Genomic DNA, 17096 nt, shown 5'->3' on the forward strand with positions numbered 1-17096 from the left:
ATGTCACCATTTTGCCAAAGTGGAAATTGAGGCAGCAAGTGATTAACCTGACTAGTCAGAGAAGAGTGGCAGAACAGAAAGTGGATGCCAGACCCCTTGGCTCCTCCAACCTGAGTCTTCTTCGACCCAAAGCCCTGCCTTCCATGGGGCCAGATTTTCGTTTAAACAAGGCACCAGGGATCTTTGGAAATTAAAAACAAAACTGTTCTTTTTAGTGAAGGTAAACAGGAAGCAACCTCAATGTTCAATAAAAAGAGATTACTTAATGGGGCGTCTGACTGGCTCAGTCCGTAAAGCATGTGATTCTTGCCCTCAGGGTTGTGAGTTTGAGCCCCATGTGGGGTGTAGTGATTACTTAAAAATAAAATTTTAAAAGAGAGAGAGAAAGAGTTTACTTAAGTAAGTGTATCATGTGTCCACACCATATATTATACAAAGTACTACCAAAAAAGATGTCATAGAAAATCATGTAATGACGTGAAGAAATGCTCTCAATATGAAGTTGCTAAAAAAAATTGCAGGTTACAAAATAATATGTAGAACCTTGTTTTGAAAAACTAATTTGCAGAATGCTGGAGATATGTTAATAGTAATGATCTCTTGGCGATAAGATTATGAGTATTGTGTATCTTCGTAATCTTTCTTTTATATTTTCTACAAAGGAGGACCTACTTTTTGGTCACAATAAAAAGTTATGTGAATTAACTGGTAACAGAATTTTTCCTATCACATCTACAAACATATTTGCTGATAATTCTCATAAATCTTAAATTTCAAATTTTCCTTTTTAACCAATGAAATAAAAATAAAACATCTTAGGTCACATTCAGCCATGGCCTTAGCCCGTGCTTCAAGCGCAGAGTCTGCCCTCAACTCACTCAAGCTGTCTTTGCTGTCCTCCCCTCTGGGCTTCACCACCTCCTAACACCTTCAAGCCACACTGGGTACTCAGCACACCCACAATAAAATCAGAGACAGACTCCCTACCCTTCCCCACCCAAGGGGTCCCTCAATCTGTGAGGTCCTCGCCAAGCTGGTAATAGTCTTGTTCAACTAAAGCCACGTGCTAAAGACACCAGAGGTTGGGAGGGGGTGGGGGACGTGATGGAATAAAGTGAAAATCACTCCTGTCCAAGGAAAGAGTGACTCATTCAAGTTCTCCTGGGCCTAAAACATGGTTCCTTTCAGGTGGGGCCTCCTCTCTTTGTGGCTCTGGGCCTGTGGCCCTGGCTGATATTCAGGGACTGACTTAGTGGAAATATTTGTCTCAAGGTCTGGCAGTTTGGGTAGTAGCAAGAGCAGAGACCCTCATCCCAGGGCCAGTGTCTGCTAACAGGGGTGGTATGGTGAGGGCATGTGTTGACAGCCGGGAGAGCTGAGGGGGACAACAGCAGAGGCTTTTTCTTTGGTCACTAGGCCGTAAATTTCAAGATGGCAGGGAACCAGTCTTGCACTCCACTGTATCCACAGCACGTAACACATGTCTGGTCTACAGTAGGAAGTCAACAAATAATTATTGCTGATGAATAAAAGAAACTAGGGGTTAAAGATGGTGACCTAATCTTAAGCAATATTAGTATAAGCTTTTAGACACTATTCCTTTTCCCCGGTAAAAGTGATTGACTTTGGATGTCTGTCATCAAAAATAAAAAATAAAAAACAAAAATTCCTAACCTGTTAAAATTGAAAGGATGGTTTATATTTCCAATCTTCTTCCTCCTTTATACTTTTAAAATTTTATCTCCTGCAGATCACTTCTGCTTTGAGGCATTTCTTTTGAAACGAGCCAACTTTTATTCAACATTCATACATGTGATCTCCAAGCACTTTTGGCTATTTGCTAAGTTTCCCTTTCCTCCTAAAATATTTTCCCCTAGTTAAATATGAGAAACCAACTTGTAGTGCTGAGAAACTCCTAGGTTTGGAGAAAGTGAGCCCAGACAGATCTATATGTGCACTCTAAAGAGACAGAAAAAGGGCACCTGGGTGGCTCAGTCGCTTAAGCATCCAACTTTGGCTCAGTTCATGATCTCACATTCATGGGTTTGATCCCTGCATTGGGTTCTGTGCTGGCAGCTCAGAGCCTGGAGCCTGCTTCCCATTCTGTGTCTCCTTCTCTCTCTGCCCCTCCCCCACTCATGCTCTGTCTCTGTCTCTCTCAAAAAATAAACATTAAAAAGAATAGAAAAAAAAGACTTCAAACAAAGTAAAGAGTATAGGCTGATAACTGATACTGCTGATAACAGTTACTGCTTCTGGGCCCAATTTCTATAGAAAGATGTGTGTGTGTGTGTGTGTGTGTACACACATATAAAGTAGAAAGGACATAGCAGGGGGTCCAGCCAAGAGAGACTACTTTTTTTTTTTTTAATTTCATTTAGATAATAGCCTCTTGGGGTTGCCTGCACTTTCAGGTTCTAAAATAAAGTCATCGATCACCCACAGCTCTGCCTGCCTTTATTTGAGGGAATATCTCCAAGATAAGCCTCTTAGTTACTAAAATTTGAACCTGAATGCAGATGATACAGCCTGAATTTTCTCACTCTCTTTAATAAAAATAAATCTGGTTGGTGAATAAAAAGCAACTGCTGATGAATTCCTCTTAAGGATAACCAACTTTAGTGTGGACCACGTCTTTCATAAGCCCACTTGGGGCAGAAGCTGAAATCAGAAAACTGGGTCTGGACCCAGAAGAAGGAAGAGGGAAGTAAGACTGCAAGTAACAGTAAGAGCAACTCAAACTGGCTTAAAAATAAAGATCAGTCATTGGCAGAGTGTCCAGTGAGCTTTAGGTGAGGCCTATCCGACAATTCAGTGATATCACCAAAGAAATGGTCTGAATCATCCTATGTCTGGTCTCCCTCATGGTCACAATATGGCTGCCGGTTGCTTTCAGGCTGCCATACTTTCCTATTGACATCCAACACAAGGGAGAACCTCTTCAGGTACCATCCACAGAAGAGCTAAGAAGTTTCTTTCCTAGAGTCTGCTGCCAACATCTCTCTCATCTCATTGCCTGGAAGTGGACTATGCCCCATCCTGGAACCAACCAGTGCCACCAGGATACGCTGATTGGCTTAAGTCCACCTTTGGAAGGAGAGGAGTTCTGCTTTCCTCCAGGAAGAGGAGCTGCCAGGGGAGGGGTGGATGCCTGAATAATTGCCATACTCTTAGCAAAAAGGAAGAGAAATGGATGCTAAAAGACCAAAATCAGCAAGAAGCTACTGACTTGTAAAAGGTGGGGAGGGGAGATCTAGAAGAAAAAAAGTGTGAGGGGGTAGGGAGATGGTAGGATGTTGTGCATATGACTGAGACCCACATCCCATAGTGCTCGCAGACACTGATCTTTAGGAAAGACCGCAGAAATCATGAAGTGCTTGATGTGGTTGAATTTCTTGTAGAAACTGGTGAAGACACTGAGTTTTGCATCGTGGGTTGATGCAGGTGAAACCAAGACAGCTCATGAGAAGCCTAGGGGCAAGACCAAAGGGATTTAGAAACTGTCAAGCCTAGGGGAGTAAGTAGCCACACCAGGAGGACTCTGAACTTTCCCAGGGTGTGAAAATCAGGAATTTAAAGGGCAGAAAGGCAGCCAGCTGACAAAGGGGCTAGAGTCACATAAGTTGAGTGTGTACTTAGCTGTATTATGTCCTTTAATAAAGGGGAGAGATCTTCTGGAGAGGAAGACTTGACTGCAATTGGTACTCTCCAGGTGAGTTATTTAAGAGAATATTGGGATCGCTTTAATCTGGCTGCGCAGTTTGTCCCCCAGCTGTGTGTGCATGTACATTTGTGTGTGTGTTGGGGGGGGTGGGGGAGAGTGTATGTGTGTGGTGTTTTGTGGGAGTTAACAGCCAGGACCTACCTTCAGGGAATTGTGGGAGGGTCAGTTCTGAACTTTTGAACCATGAAAGGCTACAGGCAAGCCTTGGGAAAATGGCCAAGGGGGAACTGAAGGAGCTGGTGAGCGGGCACCACACATCTTGGGGCACAAGGGGCACTGTGGGGACTCGGATTGCCTGCTTTTGGTAGCAACAGGACATGACAGCACCATCTAAAAATGGGCCCTTTGGGGCGCCTGGGTGGCTCAGTCGGTTGAGCGTCCGACTTCAGCTCAGGTCACGATCTCGCGGTCCGTGAGTTCGAGCCCCACGTCGGGCTCTGGGCTGATGGCTCAGAGCCTGGAGCCTGCTTCCGATTCTGTGTCTCCCTCTCTCTCTGCCCCTCCCCTATTCATGCTCTGTCTCTCTCTGTCTCAAAAATAAATAAACATTAAAAAAAAATTTAAAAATAAATAAATAAGTAAATAAATAAATAAATAAAATAAAAATGGGCCCTTTACTGAACTTCCAGTGACCAAGACCACAAATGACCTCTTTGGACTAAGAACAAATCTCTCTGTAGAGAGATGTCCCATTTTCCCAGATTGTAGGAAGAGGTACAGCCCATATATGAACACTAAAGGAGATAGAAATAGCAAAAAGTAAAAATGAAAAGAAAAATTAACAAGAAATATACAAGTTTTATTTGAAGTTCAGTGGCTCAGAGCAGAGATTCTGGCTTGACGATGTCTGTGACCGTGGTCAAGAAACTCAAATACCAGGGGTGGTAAAAGAAACATGATGTCAGGTCTGGCTCAGCCTTAATTCTTCCCCAGTGTCCTCTAAGGCTTGGTTCAGGAGTGTTTGAAGATGGACAAATCATCACAGGGTAGTTGGTAGGAGTGATTCATTCCAGAATAACTGTGAACAGAAATTCCAGAATGATGGATGCCAATAGACCTAGTGAATTGGCCATCCTAGAGGAATGTCTCCAAAGGAAAAAATAAAACTAGGAGGTAAGGTAATGTTAAAACATAATGAAAGCATTACAGTGCTGATGGACAATTTGGGGATAAATTTATGGAAGTTGCTTGGAAAATCAAGTGAACAAATAAAAAGAGAGTGAGAATTATTAACTCTAAGAGAGAGAAAACCATAGTACACCATAGCTCAATTCTAAATAATATATGCATTTTCAAAATAATATTATCACTAAGTATTGATTTCATTAAAAATTATGCTATAACTTTATTGGGAGGATGAGGGGAGGAAAAGGTGAGATGAGGTTTCCAACAAAATCCACATCTTCCAAAGTAAGAAATCAATAGATTATATCTAAAACAAAAAATAATCAAGAAATGGCGATCTATGCAGGGTAATTACAAATTCAGAGGCAAACATCAGAAACAACAGCTAAAACCAAGGTTGTCATTACAGAGTGGAGATGGGGGACAACAAACAATTATTTTTTATATCAATCTTATAGAATTATTTCCCTTTTTAATCTTTCTCAATAGATACAAACATACATACATACATGATTTTGATTGTAAAAAGCATTAAATAAAAAATTTTAAGCATGCTTATTAAAAAAAAAAAAAAAAAAAAAAAAAACAACCATTGATCCTCTACCTCTGAGAGTGGAAGAGTTCACAAAAACTAGGAGCATGGTATTTTCTCACCTAAGGAGAGTTGTCATTTTTAAAACATTTAATAAAACTCAATCACAAGTTAAAATAAAAATTTCAAACAAAATTTCTAAACATTTAAACCTGATTTTATGACTTTTTAACTCACGATAAAAATGCCATGTCAGTACATTCTTTTTGAAGATACTTGACCATTGCTCTCTAGTCAAACTTTTTCTCTTGGAGACATCCACTGAACAGTGTAGCACCTAGAACAGCACCTGCCAGATGGCAGGCACTCCATAATGTTTGTTAAGTGATAAATGAATGCATAAGAAATACTAATTTGTTACACACCTGTGAACATCTAGTATCCTAGCTCGAACTCTGAATGAGTGGGAGAGAGTGTCTTGAGAGCAGAGGCTGTGTCAGATTTACCACTGGGTTCTGACCTGAGACAAATAACATGAGCCACCAAATGCCGAGGACACACTTTATCATAAGCAGGGATTTTATAACATACATGGCACTTTTTGAGCTATCTAGCATATCACATGCTCACGAAGTCTTGACTTCTGAATGTCTTTCTCCTAACTTATAGGTGAAATGACAGAGAACCTTTACTCATTCATTCATTTAATAAATACGTAATGAATGCCTTCCACGTGTCAGGCACTATTCTAGGCTCAGCTTAAGAAAAAGACCAAGAAGCCAAGATGGCGGAACAGCATGAACGTTTTTTTGCATCGCACGTTCATGAAATACAGCCAGATCAACACTAAACCATCCTGCACACCTAGAAAATTGATTTGAGGATTAACACGACAGTCTTCACAACCTGAACCACAGAACTCAGCAGGTACGTGGCACAGATAGGTGAACTCGGGGAGAGAAGCCGCTGAGGGCAGGGAGCTGTTTTGGCTTGTGGAGAAAGGATGGAGACAAGAGGAGACTACGGGAAAAGCACCCCCCCAAAAAGCAGTTGGAGAGAAAGTGGAAAAGTAGAAACAGCCACAGGGACTGAACTAAAAAGGGAGAAAGGAGAAAGGAGAGGGTTTAAATTCCACTAAGACTCTATAAACAGGGGAAGCACAGAGTCTGAAACTCCACAGCTTGATACCTGGCGGTGCTCTGGTGGAGAGGGTGAATCCCCAGGAGCAGATTGAGGTCTGGGGGATCCTCAGGCCACACAAGGAGAGGCTGTTCCCCTGCTAGGAGGACATTTGGTAGAGAGTGTGCAGCCACCCAGAGCCAGGCAAAGGTCCCAGCAGACCCCAGAGAACAACCACATTCGCTGGTGCTGGTACAAGGATGTTACAGGGGAAGACTGGCACCAGATGTGTGTTGTGGTTTTCCATAATCCCTGAAACACTGCTGCTACACGATTGCGTGAACGTTTTCTGGGGCGGGCTGGCACCCAGCTGCAGTCCCTGGGCATTGGCAGCAGCGCGGTCTCCTGAATGTTCCTGGGTGCGGCCAGCACCCGGCCATTGCTCAGTGAGACCCTCCCCCAGAAGGTCTGAGCGGGTCAAAGCCACAGTCCCTCAGAAGCGAGGGGTTGGGAAACACAGCCGCATCTGAGATAAAACTCTGGCAACCTGATGGCTTGGTCACAGACAGTGTAAAAGAAGGAAGTGGATGGAAGCCAGAGACAAAGGACAGTATGCTATTATTGCTTGGGGAGAATAGAGTTCCAATACTAGAGACTGGGTAGCTGGGTGATGCCATTTTCACCCCTGCTGCACATGTGCATACACACCTACAGGCACCACAACAATTCACCCCAGCAAGCTAAGCAAAGCCATCTGGTGGAGAATGGAGCTGTTACACGAAGCCCCGCCCAGCAGGGCCAACCTCACTCTTCAGGAACACCCTGGGGCATCTCCACCTGCTTAGTTTATGGACTTTAAAGTGCTTCGTAGTTTGACTTCTAGGGGAAAACGATGTAATTTCAATCATATTTCAGTCTGTTCACTGGTCCATCTATTCAATTTTCTTTTCTTTTCATTTCCTTTCTTTTTCTTGAATATAGAAAGAGAAAACATGTATTATCAATTTTTATTAAAAGTAATTTTCTTTAATTTTTTCTACTATATTTTTTACTTTTTTGTAAGTTTTTCAAATTCTTCTTTACTTCCATAATTTCATTTTATTCTATTTCATTGTATTCATCTTTTCAAATTTTCAAATGTTTCCCCCTTTTCCCCCCTTTTTTCTCTAATCTATCAAGCTCCTTTCAACAACTAAACCAAAACACACCTAAGATCTAGCATCATTTGATTTTGTGTGTGTGAGTGTGTTATTTTTAATTTTTAATTTTTTTTTACCTTATTAATAATTCCTTTTCTTCCTTCAAAATACCAAAATGAAGGAATTCACCCCAAAAGAAAGAGCAGGAAGAACCAACAGCCAGGGACTTAATCAACACAGATACAAGCAAGATGTCTGAACCAGAATTTAGAATCACAGTAATAAGAATACTAGCTGGGGTTGAAAATGAATTAGAATCCCTTTCTGTGGAAATAAAAGAAGTAAAAGCTAGTCAGGATGAGATAAAAAATGTTATAACTGAGCTGAAATCTCAAATGAATGCCACAGCGGGAAGGATGAATGAGGCAGAGCAGCAAATCAGTCATATAGAGAACAAACTTATGGAGTATAATGAAGCAGAAAAAAAGGGGGAGACTAAGACAAAAGAGCACAATTTAAGAATTAGAGAAATCAGTCACTCATTAAAAAGGAATGACATCAGAATCATAGGGGTCCCAGAAGATGAAGAGAGAGAAAAAGGGGTAGAAGGGTAATATGAGCAAATCATAGCGAAAAACTTCTTAACCTGGGGAAAGACACAGACATCAAAATCCAGGAAGCACAGAGGACTCCCATTAGATTCAACAAAAACCGACCATCGACCAAGCCACAGAAACTTGGCAGGCCAGAAAGGAGTGGCAGGGTATATTCAATGTGCTGAATCAGAAAAATACACAGCCAAGAATTCTTTATCCAGCAAGGCTGTCATTCAAAATAGAGGGAGAGATTAAAAATTTCCCAGACAAACAAAAATTAAAGGAGTTTGTGACCACTAACCAGCCCTGCAAGAAATTTTAAGGGGGAATCTCTAAGGGGAGAAAAGACAGAAAAAAAAAAAAAAGCCAAAAGCAACAAAGACTAGAAAGGACCAGAGAACACCACCAGAAACTCCAACTCTACAAGAAACATAATGGCAATAAATTCATATCTTTCAGTACTCACTCTAAATGTCAATGGACTAAATGCTCCAATCAAAAGACATAGGGTAACAGAATGGATAGAAAACAAGATCTGTCTATATGTTATTTACAAGAGACCCACTTTAGACCTAAAGACACCTTCAGATTGAAAGTAAGGGGATGGAGAACCATATATGATGCTAATGGTCAACAAAAGAAAGTAGCCATACTTATATCAGACAATCTAAATTTTAAAATGAAGACTGTAACAAGAGATGAAGAAGGGCCTTATATCATAATTAAGGGGTCTATACACCAAGAAGACCTAACAATTGTAAACATTTGTGCACCAAATGTGGAAGCAGCCAAATATATAAATCAATTAATCACAAACATAAAGAAACTCATTGAAAATAATACCATAATAGTAGGGGACTTCAACACCCCACTTACATCAAGGGACAGATCATCTAAACAGAAAATCAGAAAGGACACAATGGCTTTGAATGACACACTGGACCAGATGGACTTAACAGATATATTCAGAACATTTCATCCTAAAGCAGCAGACTATACATTCTTCTCCAGTGCACCTGAAACATTCTCCAGAATAGATCACACACTGGGACACAAATCAGCCCTCAACAAGTACAAAAGGATCGAGACCATACCGTGTATATTTTCAGACCACAATGCTATGAAACTCTAAATCAACCTCAAGAAAAAATTTGGAAAGATAACAAACACTTGGAGACTGAAGAACATCCTACTAAAGAATGAATGGGCTAACCAAGAAGTTAAAGAGGAAATTAAAAAGTTCGTGGAAGCCAATGAAAATAATAACACCACAACCCAAAACTTCTGGGATGCAGCAAAGGCAGTCATAAGAGGGAAGTATATAGCAATCCAGGCCTTCCTAAAGAAGGAAGAAAGGTCTCAGATACAGAACCTAAACTTACACCTTAAAGAACTGGAAAAAGAACAGCAAATAAAATCCCAAACCAGCAGAAGACAGGAAATAAAGATTAGGGCAGAAATCAATGCTATCAACCCCCCGCCCCCGCAAACAAACAAACAAACAGTAGAACATATCAATGAAACCAGAAGCCGGTTCTTGGAACGAATTAACAAAATTGATAAACCACTAGCCAGTTTGATCAAAAAAGAAAAAGGAAAGGATGCAAATTAAAAAAAAATCAAGAATAAAAAAGGAGACATCACAACCAACACACCAGAAAGAAAAACAATAATAAGAGAATATTAAGAGCAATTATATACCAATAAAATGGGTAATCTGGAAGAAATGGACAAATTCCTAGAAACATATAAACTACCCACATTGAAACAGGAAGAAATAGAAAATTTGAACGGACCCACACCCAGTAAAAAAGTCAAATTAGTAATCAAAAATCTCCCAAAAAACAAGAGTCCAGGGCCAGATAACTTTCCAGGGGAATTCTACCAAACATTTAAGGAAGAGTTAACACCTATTCTCTTGAAGCTTTTCCCAGGGATACGGATGTGTTTTTTTGAAGGGGCACATGCACCCCAATGTTTATAGCAGCACTATCAACAAAAACCAAAGTATGGAAAGAGCCCAAATGTGTCCATCAATGGATGAATGGATAAAGAAGAGGTATATATATATATATATATATATATATATACACACACACACACACACACACAAAATAAGAGTATTACTCGGCAATCAAAAAGAATGAAATCTTGCCATTTGCCACTATGTGGATGGAACTAGAAGGTATTATGCTAAACAAAATTAGTCAGAGAAAGACAAATATCATATGACTTCACTCATATGAGGACTTTAAGATACAAAACAGATGAATATAAGGGAAGGGAAGCAAAAATAATATGAAAACAGGGAGGGGGACAAAACAGAAGAGACTCTTAAATATGGAGAACAAACAGAGGGTTACTGGAGGGATTGTGGGAGGGTGGATGGGCTAAATGGGAAAGGGGCAGTAAGGAATCTACTCCTGAAGTCATTGTTGCACTATATGCTAACTAACTTGTATGTAAATTTTTTAAAAAATAATTAAATTAAAAAAAAAAAGAAAAAGACCAAAATGTCTACCCTCAAGGAGCTTACTCTCTATGGTAGAGAGACAGACAATATGCAAGATAAATAAGTAAAATAGGTCCATGTAAATGGCGATGAGTGCTAAGAAGAAACATTTGAGCAAGGAAGGGGGATAGAGAGTGACAGGGTTATGGTGAGAAGGAAGGGAATTGTGGCTAAAAGGAAAGGAGCAAGAAGAGTCTGCTGGAGGTGAAGATGTGTTAAGACCTGAAAGCAGTGAGGGAGGCAGAGCCCAGTGAGACTCAACTCCTCTACACAATGCATAGTGGAAAGACAGTGAGCAGGGGTATCAGCTCTGGGGGACCCTCACCCACTGCATGATGGTAGACTAGCCTGACGTGGGGGCTCCATCTCACAAACTGTGAGATCATGAACTGAGCAGAAATTAAGAGTCAGCCACTTAACCAACAGAGCCACCCAAGAACCTCCCAGATGTTAGCTTTTAAAATGACATAGGGGCATCTGGGTGGCTCAGTTGGATGAGCCTCCAGCTTCTGCTCAGGTCATGATCTCATGGTTCATGAGTTTGAGCGCCATATTGGGCTCTCTGCTATCAGCATGGAGCCTGCTTCAGATCCTCTGTCCCTGCGCCCCCCCCCCACCACCCCTCCCTTGCTGGTGCTCTCTCTCTCAAAAATAAAACATCTAAAAAATAAATAAAATGACATAGATAGCTTACAATATTAAAAAAAAACATTTTATAGCATCTAGTTTTCAGAGGTCCTGGGTGGGACAGAGCTAACACCCAGAGCCTGATCTGAGTAATTCTATAAATTCTTCCTCCTCCACACATCTCTGTTTGCATCCACTAATGTACATAGCGACATAGGACTCTTCTAGGGGGTGAGGGGTGGTAGGAAGGCTTTCCCTTCTTTTCAGTTTCATTAATTTAGGCTCTTAATTATTTCCTTTCTTCTGCTTGTTTTGGGTTTCATTGCTTTTCTTTTTCTAGTTTCTTAGAGTAGAAGCTTAGATTATTGATTGGAGACATTGCTTCTTACCCAATGTAAACATTTTAGTGCTATGCACTTTCCTCTCAGCATTACTTTAGTTGAAACCCAGAGATGAGATATAATGAATTGTCATTTTTATTTTGTTGAAAGTATTTTTTTTAAAGAGAGGAAGTGCACACACTCGTGAGCAGGGGGGAGGGGTAGAGGGAGAGAGAGAAAGAATCCCAAGCAGGCTCTATCTCAGCTGGATGTGAGGCTTGAACTCATGAACTGTGAGATCGTGACCTGAGCCGAATTAAGAGTCAGACACTTAACCAACTGAGCCACCTAGGCACTCCCAAAGTATTTTTAAATTTGTCTTGAGGCTTATTTTCTTTGTCCATGAATGACATAAAAGTATATTGTTTAATTTCTGATTATTTGGGGATTTTCCAGATATCTTACACTTACTGATTTCTAGTTTAATTCCATTGTGCTCCAAGAACATCTTTTTGAGAGTTTCTTTCTGCCTTCTTTCCTCCCTCCCCTCTTCCTTCTTTTCTTCCTTCCTTTTTTTCCTTCCTTCCTTCTTTCCTTCCTTCCTTCCTTCCTTCCTTCCTTCCTTCCTTCCTTCCATCTTCCTGCCTGCCCTTTGCTCCTGGGCCCAGCAGGAGCGCTCCACATGCTCTCTGGCCGACCCCATGACTCTTGCCCACAGGCTGCACCTCCAGGAGCCAAGAAGAGATTTCCATTTTTAAAAGTTTGTTAAGGTTTTCTTTATGGGTCAGTATATGGTCTATCTTGTGCCTGTCCTGTGTGCAACTGAAAAGAATATGTACTGTGCCGTTGTTGAGTACAGTATTCTGTAAGTGCCACTGAGGTCACGTTGGTTAATGATATTATTCAGATCCTCTATGTCTTCTTTGCCTCCTTTTTCTATGCATCACTGAAGTCTCCATCTCTAAGTAGATTTGCCTTTTTCTCCTTTGAGTTCTAGCAGTTGTTGCTGTGTGTGTTTTTTTAAGCACTGTTGTTAGCTGTGTACATAGGATTATTAAGTCTTTTTGGAGGATTAACTTCTTTATCACTATATAATACCACTATTTATCCTTGAAAATATTCCTTATTTTGAAGTTTACCTTTTCAAATATTAATACAATACAGCTACTCCAGCTTTCTTTAGTGATTGGATGGCGCCTATTTTTTCATCCTTTTACCCATAATGAGGCTATGTTTTCATATTTAAGGTGAGACAATATCAAGTGGTCTAACATATATGCATTTGGAATACCAGAGGGAGAAGAGAGAGAGAATGAGGCAGAAGAAATATGGGAAGAACTAATGACTGAGAATTTCTCAAAATTCATGACAGACAACAAACCACAAATCCAGGAAGCTCAGAAACATCAAGCAGAAAACACAAAAACAAACAAAAACATCACGCCTAGGCATATAATTTTTAACCTGCTGAAAATAAAATATAAAAAGGAAGTCTTGAAGGCAGTCAGGGGAAAAAGGCAGATTATATTCCCTAAGGCAGGAGACTCAAGGGTAGTCAGAAACACCATGGTAGTGCCTTTAAGAAGATCTTCAATGCAAAATCTGAAAGAAAGAAAGAAAGAAAGAAAGAAAGAAAGAAAGAAAGAAGAAAGAAAGAGAGAAACAAAGAAATAAACAAAGAAAGAAACAAAGAAAGAAAGAAAGAAAGAAAGAAAGAAAGAAAGAAAGGAAAAGAAAGAAATCTGGAGTTCACTTCTCCAAAGTTATGGCAACCTATTTTGCAGCAACCTTAAAACTCTCAATAGCATGCCCTTTGACCACCAGATATTCCAAAGTACAGAGAAGTGCCTTATTCAAAGCAAACCAGGAAAACAACTCCCTCTACACCAGTACTCACTGACTCCTTCATCAACCCGCCTGCTCTGCCTGCACACCCTGCTAGTGACGTCTGTGCTGTTGTCCCCACAGGCCCTGAAGAGGGTGACTGCAGAAGAGAGTAGACTCGTAGGCACACTCGACATTGGGAAAGAAGGAGACTGAACATATTACCAGGTGTGGATGACCCAGCTAAACTTCCTGAAACAGCCTGGGAGTGAGAAGGGGTGAGAAGGGGACTTAACCACATTCTGCTTTCACAGACATTAGGGAGACCACTGATATGGAGATTGGCAGGGATAATACCGGGCTGCTGGCGATGTCCTCTCGGCCAGTATTGGCACCTGTACCCTGGTTTCCTGCCCCTGAGGGAGAGAAAAAGAAACCCAAAGCAACGACAACAGCAAAAATCAAAAAAGACAGAGAAAATCACAACAAGAGCAAACCAAATAGGGGAAACTATCAAGGACACAGCACGAGAATGAAATGAGTATGTATTTACTCCAGAAAAACTAGAGGTAGGATGGCAGACAGAGGAAAATTGAAAACTAAAATATAAACCATGACACAGAATAATTAAATGATGGGAAACAGATGTGAGTGTGTGTGAGGAGAAGAGGAAATGAAGAGACAGAAAGAAAACCCAAGTTGGCTATGAGAGGGCGAGCGGCTCTCGCGGCACGGGGTTGACTCACGGATGCGGGATGGGACATGTGTCCTAGACAGAGGGTGCCAAGGAAGGAAGGCAGAAGAAAGGGTGCTGGTGCCCAAGGCCACAGGTGAGCAAATGAAGTAGGCTTGTACTGGCAGTCTTCTTCCCCTAAATGCACTGAGAAAAAATTGTTAACGGGCTCACAACGCATCAAGCAGCTGATGATTAAAATGATTTGCAGGGTGCTGATTAGCAACCCCAAGCCTCAAACGTCCTTAGAGGTGAGCAGAAGGGTGTTAAGCCCCCAGTTGCTCCTGTAGCTCTCAGCTGGATCAAGGCTTCCTCACTCTGCTACCTTTATTTTTAAGGACAGAATCTAATTCGTTTTCCAAACAACTACCTCCAAAGCACCAAATTGCACTGGCAGTCACAGCAGGGGGACTCCCTCCCTGCAGTCAATTCTCCATACCATATGCTCACATGCCAAATTTCACACCTTCAACACTATATATTTTGGAGAGACTAAGAAATCATATCCCTAACGTAGTGATTCAAAGGATCTCACTTTGGCAAAAAGGACCATCTGAAATTAGGCTCGTTGGGGTAGGGGTGGGGATGGGTCCAAAAATCTGTCCTAACACAGCAGGTCATGATGCCCCACCTACCAAGTTAGTGTTGTTGGAGCCTGAACACTCTCCCATGGGGGAGATCACATGTGGGAGATCACATGTGCTATTAGCCTCTTTTCACACTGGACTTAGCAAATACTGGAAAGATGATGGTTCTCTGGAAATGACAGAATGATTGACTGGAGTCTTTCTTCTCCATGGATCAGTGGAGGGAATGGGATTTTTCTTACTTGCTTGCATGATTTCCTATTACCAAATGGAATATTAAAATCTTATAACAATGATAAGGTGACCACAATCTGAGTCTGAAACTCCCGTGACTGTGCTCCCATAGAAAGAAATAGGCACGGGTATTATTTTGAATCCTCAGATTTCAATTGTGTGTGACAGAACATTAGAGTTTTATTGTCCGAGTAAGGGGATACAGTGTGGGAAGGCAGGGTTTTATGAGACCCAAATTACTACGAACATTTACCACACGTGTTATTAAATTTTTACCTCAAATCCTCCAAATGTCTGCCCTTGTTTTTCTTTCCTGGACCAATTCCCAGCTCCCCATTGAACTCGGGTGTCACGTGGGTTGCACAAATCGACTGCATGCTCTGCATGCAGTTCTGTTCCCACCTGCTGAAGAGAAGGACCCCTCCCTGAGGCTCACCGTGGAGAGTAAAGCACTTCTTCTGCCAGGAACTCAGCTGGCCTCTCAGACCAAGCTTTGGCATCCAACAGAACGGCAAGCTCTCCCATGAAGTCAGCACTTCCTAGGTTCTAGGAGCTTCCTGACCAAAACTCCAGCCTGACAGCCAAGCTTTTGTCTATTGAGGTGTTGATGGGATCCCTCAAAGAGTCATCTCTCAGGTACCAATGAACTGCACCTTCCCTCATCAGGGTTTCCATGGTGTGTGGGTTAAATTATGTCCCTCCCACCAAAAAAGATAGGCTGAAATCCTAACCCCTAGTTCCTCAGAACCTTACCGTACTTGAGATAGGGTCTTTACAGAGGTCATTAGGGTGGGCTCTAATATAGCTGGGGTCCTTATTTTAAAAAGAAATTTGGGGCTTCTGTGTGGCTCAGTTGGTTAAGCATCTGACATTGGCTCAGGTCATGATCTCACAGTTCATGAGTTTGAGCTGTCTGTGTGGACAGCTCTGAGCCTGGAGCCTGCTTCGGATTCTATGGCTCCCTTTCTCTCTGCCCTCCCCCACTCACACTCTGTCTCTCTCTTTCTCTCTCAAAAATAAACATTAATTTTTTTTTAAATAAAAAGAAATAAAGAGAAATTTGGACACAGAGACAGACATACATAGAGGGAAAACAAAATGTGAGAGACACAGGAAGAGATGCCATCTACAAACCAAGGAGAGATCCTGGAACAGACCCTTCCCTCACAGTCCTCAGAAAGAAAGAACCTGCTGACACCTTGATTCCGGAAACCTAGCCTCCAGAGCTGGGAGACAATGCATTTCTGCTGCTTAAGCCAATCAATTTGTGGTACATTGTTGCAGCAGTCCCAGGAAACTGACATTCTTGGCTTCCTGTCCTCAGCACCAAGCCGGTCAGGACCAAGGGAGAGCTTGTCTATATCTGAGCCAGTTTAATTTTGGATGGCATTCCACAGTGGAACGAGGGAACTGAGTGCCACAGGGCCAAGGAGTGTTATTAAGAATATTATAAGAGCTTTGCTCCCTTACAAGACATGGAGTCCCTTGACCCAAAATCTAAATGTAACGGACACATAGACCGTGTGTGTTTGTGTGTGTGTGTGTGTGTGTGTGTGTGTGTCCCATAAGATAGTGGGTATGAAATGGTTATCCAGAAGTAAGGTCCCCAAGGAGGCTCCCCCAGGGCCTTGCCCAGGGTGCTGTACAGGTGGTATCATGACTTTCATATATATATATATATATATATATATATATATATATATGTGTGTGTGTGTGTGTGTGTGTGTGTGTGTATATATATATATATATATATGACTTTCATATTCTGCCCCACTGAACCGCTCCCATTCAGCTTGGATTCCGGTCAGAAAACAAACCTGTCGGCCAAAATAACAACACAGCTTTGTCCATAAAAATAAATTAACATAAAAACATTAAGCTCCTCGAAAGGAAAGGTTCCATAGACCTAAAGGGCAGCAGTTCTAGCTGAAGGAATGCCATGATTAGAAGGATAAATTGTTTCTTTTTAAAATCTATTAAGAAAGGGGATGGCTTGGGGCGGGGGGGGGGGGTGCGGGGGGGGG

This window comes from Panthera uncia (genome assembly GCF_023721935.1).
Source record: "Panthera uncia isolate 11264 chromosome B2 unlocalized genomic scaffold, Puncia_PCG_1.0 HiC_scaffold_24, whole genome shotgun sequence".
Taxonomy (NCBI): domain Eukaryota; kingdom Metazoa; phylum Chordata; class Mammalia; order Carnivora; family Felidae; genus Panthera; species Panthera uncia.